General features: G+C 42.8%; 1 non-coding gene across 1 annotated transcript; it reads right to left on the minus strand.

Annotated features, from left to right (window-relative positions):
* Positions 1-4955: 4955 nt before the first annotated feature.
* Positions 4956-5062, minus strand: LOC120250737. Its single transcript, XR_005533076.1, has one exon. It is a non-coding gene; the product is annotated as a small nucleolar RNA R71 (small nucleolar RNA).
* Positions 5063-12094: the final 7032 nt, after the last annotated feature.

The raw sequence follows: 12094 nt of genomic DNA on the forward strand, positions 1-12094 counted from the left end.
GACCGTGATTTGTCTTTATAAACCTCTTGTGCCTTTTCATCTTTTCACTCCCACACACTCAAAAAACACATCTATTCATGCTCCCAACCTCCTACCGTCGATTTAGAGGGAATGTATTTGAGTTTTCCGGCTGTTTTTATGTTTTTCTAGTTACATTTCATCGATAAGCCCTCTTTCACTTTTTCTTCGCCAATATTGATTTATTTAGCTTAAATTGGTGCTTGTTACTTTGATTTCATGTTTAAATGGTTGATGTTAGCTTTTAGAAAGAATTTTGAGCCAATTTTTGATGTATTCCAAGGATTTTTTCATAGTGGCCATACGACTTTCACGCCACAAAAATCTACACAGGCGTGTGGAATTTCCACACGACCGTGTGGATTTCTGCAGTCGTATTTCTTTGAGGTTATTTGATCGATTCGAAGAAGCAAGATGGCAAGCGTCCACGTGAGCATTCTCATGAGCTGGAGCATATGGAGTTTGTGATTCCTGAGCACTAGGCACATTTTGAGAAATTGGTGAAGCTCAAGTTCGTCCAATCCAGATTCCTGAATCTGGGTGCTATGAGAGAGATCCAGCTTGCAGATGGCATGGTAGATGAGGCTGAGCAGTTACTTGTTGTGGGAAGTTGGCACCGTTTGTTACTTATCCATGAGCCAGCTATTCGCATGCTAACGCTTGAGGTTTTGGAGTCGTTTGAGTTTGACAGAGGGTACAACAGTTTTGTGTGTTCAATTAGTATCACAGCATGAGCGTGACTCAGTTCTCAATCCAGCTAGGATTGTACGATGAGGCTTTTACTAACACTGAGGAGTATGATCGATTACTAACAGACTATCCAAGTAGTTTGACACCTTAAAGAGTGCACAGGGCATTATGTGGCCAGGGTCAGTATGAGCAAGGAATGTCGAAGGCCACATGTCTCTCACAACCGAGCTACAGATATATTCACACCATCCTGAGCAAATTAGTCAATGGCCGCAGTAACAGCGCTGGAGTTCTGAGTAAATAGGAGCTTTTATATTTGTACTCCATGGTGCAAAACGAGCTGATTCACTTGGGAGATATCTTAGCAGAGTATTTGAGGTATCAGGGAAAGTATGCGAGAGTGGGAGTGATCTTCTAAAGCCCACACATCACCAGACTTACCATGGGCATGGGGCTATTGGACACGATCAAGGGGTCTAAGAAGATCATAATACAGTCTCCTTTCGGCTTGGAGACCATGCGACTGATGGGCATGATCCGTAGATATAGAGACAGGGTTTAAGTGATGAAAATGCCCTCACCAGAACCAGTCGAGGTTGAGGGAGAGACAGCAGAGGGCTGCCAGCCTGCTCTTGAGCCCCAACAGGAGCCGATGGAGATCGAAGCACACCCCAGCAACACAGGAGCCATCTCCAGTGCAAATTTTCTCTTGGACTCAAGCCCATGATTAATTTGAGAGGCTCGAGAGCACGGTGGGGGTGTTACAGAGTGAGATAGCTGAGGTTCGTGTGACACAGGCTGCGAACCACATAGAGGTGATAGCGCGTCTCGACATCTTACAGAAGTTTCTCGAGCAAGATGCGACCTCTACCTTTGTGATGTGACCCAAAGCTCCATTGACTCCTCTGGCATCACCAGCACCACCACCATTACCAGAAGTACCAGTATTATCTCCAGTAGCAGTAGCAGAGATAGTAGAGAACTATACCGATACTTGAGTCATCTTTATTTTCTTTGTTCTTAGTTTTCGTATTTAATTTGAGCATTATATTTTGGACTTGTACTACTCAGAAAGGATCTTCCTTCTGAGTATATCTTTTATTTTCACTTGCTTCGAGTTGTATTTCATTTGCATATCTTTATAGACTCGAGTTTATTTTGTTTTTTTTGAGCTTCACTCAACCTCGTTGTGTATACATGCAGATGGTCTTGTGAGTCTGGAGTATGAGGATTAGTCATTGGCACGGTCAATGCGATATTCACATGGCCATGTGTGCTTCATAACCCGTTGGAACTTAACTCTCAATGAATATAGCTCCATCAAGTGGACCATTAGGAGTTTAAGGGAGTATTGTTCTATACTTATGCTTCATTGTTAATGCTTATGTAGCCAATGGCTGTTTACCTTAGTTGCAATGTTCGTATTCTTGAGTTTAGGAGAAGTTTTTAACATTGAATTTTCTTATGCTCTAGGTTTACATAAATTCTTAGGAATTTTTGGTCTCTTGACACTTGTTGCACTACTCGCTCATTAAACACTGTGGAAACTCAAGTTCGATGTTTAAGGGATTGTTTTAGTTTATTTATTTCATTAAAAAAATGGTATGTATACGTGTATTTGGTTATGCATTGGAGGGGTGGCAAGAACTACCACCTATGAAGTATGAAGCTACTCTCATAAGTCGGATACTACTTATGCCCTAATGAGAGAAAGAGTTATCTCATGAGATGAGTGTGATAAGTGCTTGTGTATTAGTAATACGAAGTATTCTTTTCTTATGATGAGCATTAATTTTATCAGGTTTTAGCGCTAATACATGTGTATTTGTGATACTTTCGTGCATGCTGGTTTATGAAGCTAAGTATTCAGAAAAGAAGCCCAAGTAGATCGTGAATGCACTATTTGGTGGAATCTTGGAAGGAACAAACGCGAAGACACAAGTTAGGTTCGAAGATAAGTGAATGTGTGCCAACCTCCATGTATTCAAGCAATTACAATGAGTTGGAGAGGCACGAAGGCAGTCGTATTTGTGTATTGATAGCAAGATCTTTACCAATGAGGCTTTTTATTGAAGAACCATCATGATATACGGCATAGACGTGTGCCGTTTATGTTACCTCTATGAAAAGTATGGAATCAGGAGCGTTTTGGGGGGCACTGTAGCAGTGTTGTAGCAGGTACTGTAGTAATCACTATAGCAATGCACACGGGAGTGTGGAAATTCCACATGCCCATGTGAAAATTCCACAGGGGCATGTGAAAAATCCATAGGCCCATGCGAATGCTCGATTCTAGCTCTATTTAAGCCGTGATTCAATATGATTTTGGGGGCCATCTTTTATCCTTCTCTCCAACCTTTCTCCATCCTTTGGGGAGGTCGTCGGCTAGGGTTTAGAGAGGCTTTTGGAAAATCTTTAGAGTGGTCCTATGGATTTGACACCACATTTCTTTTGGAAGAAGGTTATTGGGGGAGCTTTCGTCGGCATCGATACGATAAGGTGTGCCCTAGGCCGGACAAGGGGACCTTTGGAGAAGAAGAGGCTACTTCACAAGACCATCGACACGAATACCGAGGGGGTTATCCTATGGATTACTTGTTTTTACTTTCGATTTCATTATTGATTGTATCTTGCTCCATGGAGAGCTAAACCCCCTAGTGGGTACTTGGATTTTGTAAACCAGAAGATGTTTTTTTTCATTGACCTTTTATTATGCTTTCCTTAATTAATGTCTCTAATTGAGTTCTAATCTTGAATGCTTGTTGAATGATTTCTCCCTTAGAGTGACACTAGGGTTCAGAGACCATCTTGGTAACCTTTGTGCATGAGTGACACACCATGAAGGTAAGACAAAGTAAGGTTGTAGAGGATCGAGAGGGTGAGTTGAGAGGTAGCGGAACGTCCCCATTTCTTTCCGATGTGATTTATCCTACCTCCATATTCCAAGAGTTCTTTGTAGTCATAGTAGAGTGAAGGGCTAAGGGATAAACTCCGCTAGGGCTTAGTTGCACGAGCAACATAGTAAAGCATTGAAGTGACTTTAGCACATCGGGCTTAATTGTGACTAGGGATCTTTTGCCTGAATCAAAGGGTTAGATCTACATATAGGAATAGGGTTTATCACCTTGAGTCCCTAGAGCATCTTATAACTTTACACAGTGTGTGGTGTTGAGACTATTTGATTTTTCTGCCAGGACATAGTGTAGAGTTAGTCACGGTTGACCTTGGGCTTGGGACCATGTATTCAAGGATGTCCATGACTCATTAAGCATCAATTAGGAGACATAATAGTTGGTCTTGCTCTTGAAACAATAGTCCTAGGGGGAGCATTGTCCGAGTATCCCACTTCTATCGATTGCCTTTCCTCTCACTTATTTGTGCCTCTCATTCTTGTTTCTTTTATTTCTATTTACATTACATTTCATCAACATAATCATTGTTCATCTTCACTTGGTTAAGTAGCAATCTTAGTATTTTTATTCCATACTCCCTGTGGATACGATACCCCACTCACCTGGGATTTATTACTTCGACAAACCTGTGCACTTGCGCGTAACACGCAAGGGGTGTTGTCAAGTTTTCGACGTCGTTACCATGAAGTAGCCATTTATCGATACGTTGCACTTTGTTATCTTAGCTATTCATCATTCATTCTATTCCATATCTTCTTATTCAATCATCATTCTGATTATTTTTTTCTTTTTTTTTTGGTGCAACTTCAAGTTATAACTCGAGGGAACCCCGTGATAGTTGTTGAAGGAGATCCTGAACTTGAACGTACACTCAGAAGAAAGGGAAAAGAACTTTTGCAAGAACTATCAAATCTAGCTGAGGCTGAAGGTGAAGGGTCAGAAAACATGGCAGAATAGAATGAGCAACAGAGAGCGCTTTTCGATTATGCCAGACCCTGAATTTTGGGCACACAATCTAGGATTGTGCGACCTCTGATTATAGCTCAAAATTTTGAGCTAAAGCCGGCATTCATCCAAATGATACAGCAGTTGGTATAGTTTAATGGTTTGGTCGTTGAGGATCCAAACAACCACATAGAGATCTTTTTGGAGGTGTGAAACATGCTCAAGATCAATGGACTTATGGATGATGTTATCAGATTGAGGGCCTTTCCATTTTCTTTGAAGGGAAGAGCGAAGCGGTGGCTACACTTATTACCTAGAGCATCAATCACTACATGGGAGGAGATGGTGGAAGCTTTTCTTACCCGATATTTTCCTCCCAAAATATCTGCAAAGCTTATTAATGAGATTTCTTCCTTTGTGCAAATGGAATTGGAGTCTCTGTTTGAGACATGGGAAAGGTTCAAGGAACTCCTGCAAAAATATCCTCAACATGGGTTTCCAGAGTGGATGATCATTCAAACTTTTACAATGGTTTGAACACAAGTATAAGATAGTTACTTGATGCAGCAGCAGTAGGTACCTTAGGTAGCATGACCCCCGGAGAAGCACGACAGTTAATTGAAGAAATGGGTTTGAATAGCTACCAATGGAATGCTAGGGAGAAGATGAAAGTGGCCGGCATCCATGAGATTGATGTGGTTACATCATTGACGGCCCAAGTAGAGGCATTGAGTAAGATGTTAGACACTCTAACTTCTCCTAGATTAGCGGCCGTAATGAGTTGTGATGGATGTGGAGGGACACATGCCCCGTCCGATTGCTCGATAGCCGTTGGTGGTACATCCTCCGTTGAGTAAGTTGAATTTGTGGGTAATGCAATAAGAAACCAAGGCAATCCTTAAAGCAACACCTAGAATCCAGGTTGGAGGATTGACAAGGTCCCTTTGCGTATATCCCGCAAGTGCACGGGTTTGTTGAAGTAATAATCCCGGATGAGCAGGTATCGAATGCACAGGGAGTAGAGAATAAAAACACTTAATCCGCTTCTTAGCTATGTGAAAAATCAATAGTGATAAGTGTGACAATGATTCAGTCTCATAAGTAAGAGAGCATGAGTAAAGGAGAAGGTAAGGCAATCGATAAAGATGGGTTACTCGGATAATGCTCCTCCTAGGATGATCGCTTCAAGTGCAAGAACCCTCTATTATGCTTCCTAATCAATGCAATAGTGAGTCGTGGAAATCCTTCATTACATAGTCCCAAATCTAAGGTTAACTATGCCTAACTCTATACATGTCCCGGAGGAGAAATCGAACAATCTCAACACCTCGCACTCGCATAGTGTTGCAATGAGCTCTACGATTCCAAGTGATAAATCTCTTCCTAATTATAGACCTAACCCTTTGGTCCAGGTGGAAGGTCCCTAACCATGATTAAGCCTTAGATACTAAGATCACCTCAACGCTTCACTCCGTTGCACGCGCAACTAAGCCCCAGCTGAAGTTCATCCCTTAGACCATCCACTCTATTATGGCCGCAAAGAACTGGAGGAACGGAGGTAGAATCTATCATATCGGAGGGGAAAGGGGACGCTCCTGTACCTCTCGACTCACCCTCTCATCCCTCTCCAACCTAGCTTCGTCTAACACTCATGGTGTGTCACTCACTCACAAGGTTACCAACAAGAACTCTCAACCCTAGTGTCACTCTAGGGGAAATGTTCATACAATTAAGCATTCAAGGTTGGAACTCACAAAAAACATCAATTAATTGAAGCATAATAAAGAGATTCAATGAAACAAATATATCCTATGGTTCACAAATATCCAAGTACCCACTAGGGGTTTAGCTCTCCATGGAGCTAAGTACAATCAAAGAAATCGAATGTAAAAGCAATGAATCCATAAAGAAACCCCCTCGATGGTCGTGTCGATGGTCTTGTGGAGAGTCCTCTACTCGTCGCAAGGGATCCTTTGTCCGGCCTAGGATACACCTTGCAGGATCGGTGCTGACGAAAGCTCTCCCAATAACCTTCTTCCAAACGACGCGCGATGTCGGAGCCGTAGAACTGAATTCCTTTGTCGGAGCCATAGGATACACCCGTGTGGATTATCTGAATTCTTGTTTTCTCAGGCGGCTGTTTTCTCCGGCCTGAATAGCTTCCTGTGTCCATACTTTCATCGGGGTAACGCAAAGAGGCACACGTTCACGTCGTGGATCACTTGCTTCTTCAATGATAGACAAGTTGGTGGAGCTCATGTTCTATGTGCATAAGTCAGAATGCTCGAGTGTGACTGCCCTTGTGCCCCACCAAATGGATGTGCCAACTAGAATATGAGGAGGTTGGCACACACTCTAGCATCTCACACCCGACCTATGTCTTCGCGTTTGACCCTTAGCAAGATTTCCTCCAAAATCGATGCATTACGATCCACATTGGCTTCTTTCTTTCATACTAGGCCTCACAAACCTAACTGCACGAAAGTAACATAAAAACATACATATTAATGTAAAAGCCCGAGAAAAGTAATGCTCAACATAAGGAATGAACGCTTCACATTCATATCGCACAAGCACTTATCAAGGATCCATCCAATTTTTTCCTGGAACAACAAAGGGCAACAAAAGGCCACAGCACCACCGGGTTTCCAACAACAAGCCCCGAACATAGAGAACCAAGTTTCAAGCTTGGAAACCCGAATGACAGACTTAGAGAAAACCTTGACTAGATTTGTGCAATCATCAAATACACGGTTCCAATTGGTTGAAGCTACACTTCGCAACCACACCGCTTCATTGCACAATTTAGAAAATCAAGTGGGGCAAATTGTGAAGTCTCTATCGGAGACACCACAAGGAAGCTTGCCGAGTAACACCGAGACAAACCCAAGAGAACATGTGAAGGTGATCACTTTGAGAAGTGGTCGTGAGGTCGAGGGTAGCCTTCCAAGTGAGAAGACCAATGTTGAAGCACCCGAGGTCATGGAGGTTTATGAGAGAGCTAACAAAGAGAAAGAGATGGCACCCCTACCTTAAAAGCCAAGAATTCTTTATCCTTCAAGATTGAAGAATGACTAAAATGATGAGCAATATAAGAAGTTCTTGGGTCTATTCAAACAATTGCATATCAACATTCCTTTTAAGGAGGCGTTGTCTCAAATGCCTCGGTATGCAAAGTTCTTGAAGGACCTTTTGACCAACTAGAAGAAGTTGGAGAAGAATGCATCAGTGATCTTAGATTCCTTTTGTTCGGCGGTGTTGCAAAAGAATATGCCGAACAGGAGGAAAGACCCTAGAAGGTTTGTGATTCCATGCAACATTGGCAATTTGGATGAAGAGATGGCATTGGCGGATTCAAGGGCCAGTATCAACGTCATGCCATACTCTTTCTTTCAAAAGCTAGGCTTGGGAGAGCCTAGGCCTACTCAAATGACATTGCAATTGGCGGAACGAACGAGGAGACATCCGAGGGGCATCATTGAAGACATGCTTGTCAAGGTGGATAAGTACATATTTCCTGTAGACTTCATAGTATTGGATGTCGATGAGGATGCAGATGTTCCTTTGATATTTGGGAGACCATTCTTGGACACTTCCAAGGCACTTATCGACATGGACGGCGGGGAGTTAACACTGAGGGTTGGAGATGACAAGCTTACATGCCACCTTACCGAAGCCATGTGACATTCTCTTGACTTTGATGATACGCTATATTTTCTTGACACTACTGACGAACTAATCGATGAATATGTGCAGGAAATGATGAATTCGTACCTGCACGAGGGGTTGCTAGACCAAGAAGTGGAGAACGAAGAGGTGATGATGCTTGGTCTAGAGGAGAAGGTACCATCTACTCCGGGGATCTTGAAGAAGATGCTCTGGAAGATGAAGCGGGCAAGGAGACACCACAAGAAACACCCCAAGGCTATTGGGCATGGGCAAGAACGGAAAGGGGGTAACAATCCCTCAAGTGGTAACAAGCTTGATAACTCTCCCTCTATCTTCAGAAAACTATGTTCATCATGCTTCCAAGTCATGTTTAAGAGAGAAACCTTCATCTTTGAGCCCTCGTGAGGTAAGACAAGGTACGTCAAGCTAAGTGAAGTAAAACAAGAGCTTCTTGGGAGGCAACCGAAGTGTTTACTATTTTCTAGTGTTTAGTTTAGTATTTGCATGAATAAGGCTTTAAGTGTTGGCATCTTGATTTATAGATTCTATTGCTGGAATTTTCTTGTGGTTTATTTGGTGTTATCATGTACTTCAATGTGTTTGTCGAAGTTTCTGGTCATTTGAGCATGTTGTTCATGTTTCTTAGGTATATTTTGCATCATAGAGGTAGGCTCTGAGTGTATTTACATGTTCAAATATTTTCTATAGAGCCTACAGATTTTTTTAAGTCATCCAGAGAAAAAGCATGGCTGTGTGGAATTGCCACACACCCGTGGATCTCTACTATGAGCTCATCTCGAGAGGATACAGGGGCGTGGACTCACCCCTGTGAGCGACCTTGTGAAGGTCACACGCCCGTGGGTAATTTCCTCATGGGCATTGTCTTCCTGCAGAGACTTAGAGATTTTTCCTGAGAACACACAAGGGCATGGACTCGCCCCTATGGATGACCCTGTGATGACCACACGGGCGTGGATAATTTCTACAGGCCCGTGTGGATCTTTGCAGAAGAGTTATATTCCATCCCGAGAATACACAGGGGTGTGTGAGTAACCCTATAAGTCTGGTCCTGTGAATGTCCACGCCCATGGGGAATTTCTACATGGGTGTGTGAAAAACTTAAAGAGCTTTTCTCAGGTTCGATAGAGGAGCCACAGGGGCATGCGTTTACCCTTGTGGATCGGGCCCACGGGCGTAGGAAATTTCCACACGCCCATGTGGATGCGTTCAGAAACATTGAGTGTTATCCTGAGAGCACACAGGGTCATGCGTCTGCCCCTGTGGGTCTCTCCTGTGGAGTCACACGGGCGTGGGTAATTTTCACACGCCTATGTAGATGTACAGAACTCAAGAAGGCTGCGATTTCCTTTATAAGTCTATCAAACCTTTTTTACTCTCATACTCCCCAGCACTCAGAGAACTCCATCTCTTACCCCCAACTTTCCACCATCGATTAGAGAAGTTTTAATTGAGTTTCTCAGCTGCTTTCAAGGTTTCTCAACTTCATATTGTCGGTAAATCCTTATTCTCTCTTCTCTTAACCATACTTGATTATGTTTGATTAAATTTGGTAAATATGTTTTGTTTTGGCTTTCAAATGATGGATGCATACTTTAGAACGAGTTTGAAACGAATTTGTGTTGGATTTTTAAGTTTTTAGCAGGATCGTCGTGTAGTTTTCACACCCCGTGGATCCACACAAGAGTGGGGAATTCCCACAGGGCCATGTGGATTCCTGCAGTGTTGATTTTCTTGAGTTAACTTGATAAATTTCTTTAAAAAATAAATTGCAGATATGGCTTCTAGCATGATAACAAAGAAAGTAACTAGCAAGCGTCACCGAGAGCACACTCCCGAGCCCGTGCATATAGAGTTTGCTATTCCTGAGCACGAGGCTCGATTTGAGCATCTGTCCAAGCTCAAGTTTGGTCGTACGTGGTTCCTAGATTCGAGTGTTGCGCGAGGAATACAGTTAACCAACGATATGACAGATGAGATTGAGGAGGTGCTAGCTGTGGGTAGTTGGCACAGATTACTCACTATTCGTGATCCCGCCATCCGTATGCCGACACTGGAAGTTTTGGCATCATTTGAGTTTCACAAATCGTATGAGTATTTGGATTATTCAGGCATCATTATAGTATGAGCGTCACATAGTTCTCGATTTGTTTGGGGCTATACGATGAAGACTTTACTACCACAGAGGAGTGTGAGCAGCTTCCTATAGATTACCCAGGTAGTTTAACTCCTCAGCACGCATATTGAATGGACGCTACTTGTCCAAGGCTACTTGTCTGTCTCAGTTGAGCTACAGACACATACATGCCGTCTTTAGCCGATCAGTGAATGGACGCGGCGATAGTATAGGTGTTTTGAGACGACAGGAGCTTCACGACTTGTATTCCATGGTATAGAGCTAGCCGATTCATCTTGGCCACTTACTAGCAGAGTACCTTAGACATCAGGGTCAGTATGAGACAACACACATTGCGTGTGACCCACAAGTGCACCGGTTTGTCGAGTAATAAATCCCAAGTTAGTGGGGTATCATATCCACAGGGATTAGGGAGAAAAAAATACTTAAATTTGCTACTTAAGCACGTGAAAGTGAACAATGATAGTGTTAATAAAATGTAATGAAAACAAAGATAAAAATAAAAAAGAATGAAAGGCAAAAGTAAGGGAGGGGTAAGACAATTGATAGAAGTGGGGTACTCGGGCAATAATCCCCCTAGGATTAATGTTTCAAGTACAAGACCAACAACTATCATACTTCCTAATCAATGCTCAATGAGTTGTGGAAATCCTTAAGAACATGGTCCAAAATCTAAGGTCAACCGTGACTAACTCTACAATATGTCCCGGTGAAGAAATCGCTCAGTCTCAACACCTCAAACTTCGTAAAGTTGCATGGAGTTCTAGGGAATCTAAGTGATATACCCTCTTTCTATGTATAGACCTAACCGTTTGGTCCAGGTGAAAGGCCCCTAGTCACATCTATGCCCTAGATTCAAGAGTCCCTTCAACGCTTCACTCTGTTCCTCACGCAACTAAGCCCTAAGGGTGTTCATCCTCTTGAACTTCACTCTATTGTGATCGCCAAGAACTCAAGGAAATGGAGGTAAGATAAATCACACCGGAGGGGAAAGGGGACGCTCCGCTACCTCTCGACTCATCCTCTCAACCCTCTCCAATCAAGCAATGTCTAACCCTCATAATGTGTAACTCATCTACAATGGTTACCATGATGGACTCTCAACCCTAGTTTCACTCTAGGGAAGAAATTATTCCACAAGCACTCAAGATTGGAACTCAATTGAAACATCAATTAAGGAAAGTATAATAAAAGATCAATGAAACAATAACATCCCAGGGTTTACAAAATCCAAGTACCCATTAGGGGGTTTAGCTCTCCATGGAGCATAATACAATCAACAATGAAATCAAAAGTAAAAACAAGTGTTCCATAAGAAAACCCCCTTGGTAGTCATGTAGATGGTCTTGTGGAGTAGCCATGTCTTCTCCAAAGGTCCCCTTGTCCGGCCTAGGGCACACTTCGCTGGATTTATGCCGCCAAAAGCTCCCCCAATAACCTTCTTCCAAGCGAATCGAGGTGTTGAATCCCCCAAAAAACTACAAAGACTTGCCAAAAGCCTCACCAAACCCTAGTCGACGGCTTCCTAAATGATAGAGAAAAGTGGAAGAGAAGAGGGGTAAAAGATCCCTAAAATCGAGCTGAATAGCGGCTTAAATAGGGCTGGAATCTGGAATCCACACGCCCTATGGATTCGTCCCACGGGCTTGTTGAATTTCCACATGAGCATGGGGAATTTCCACACGCCCATGTGGTTTCTCTAAAA

Source organism: Dioscorea cayenensis, chromosome 19, assembly GCF_009730915.1.
Source record: "Dioscorea cayenensis subsp. rotundata cultivar TDr96_F1 chromosome 19, TDr96_F1_v2_PseudoChromosome.rev07_lg8_w22 25.fasta, whole genome shotgun sequence".
NCBI classification, from domain to species: domain Eukaryota; kingdom Viridiplantae; phylum Streptophyta; class Magnoliopsida; order Dioscoreales; family Dioscoreaceae; genus Dioscorea; species Dioscorea cayenensis.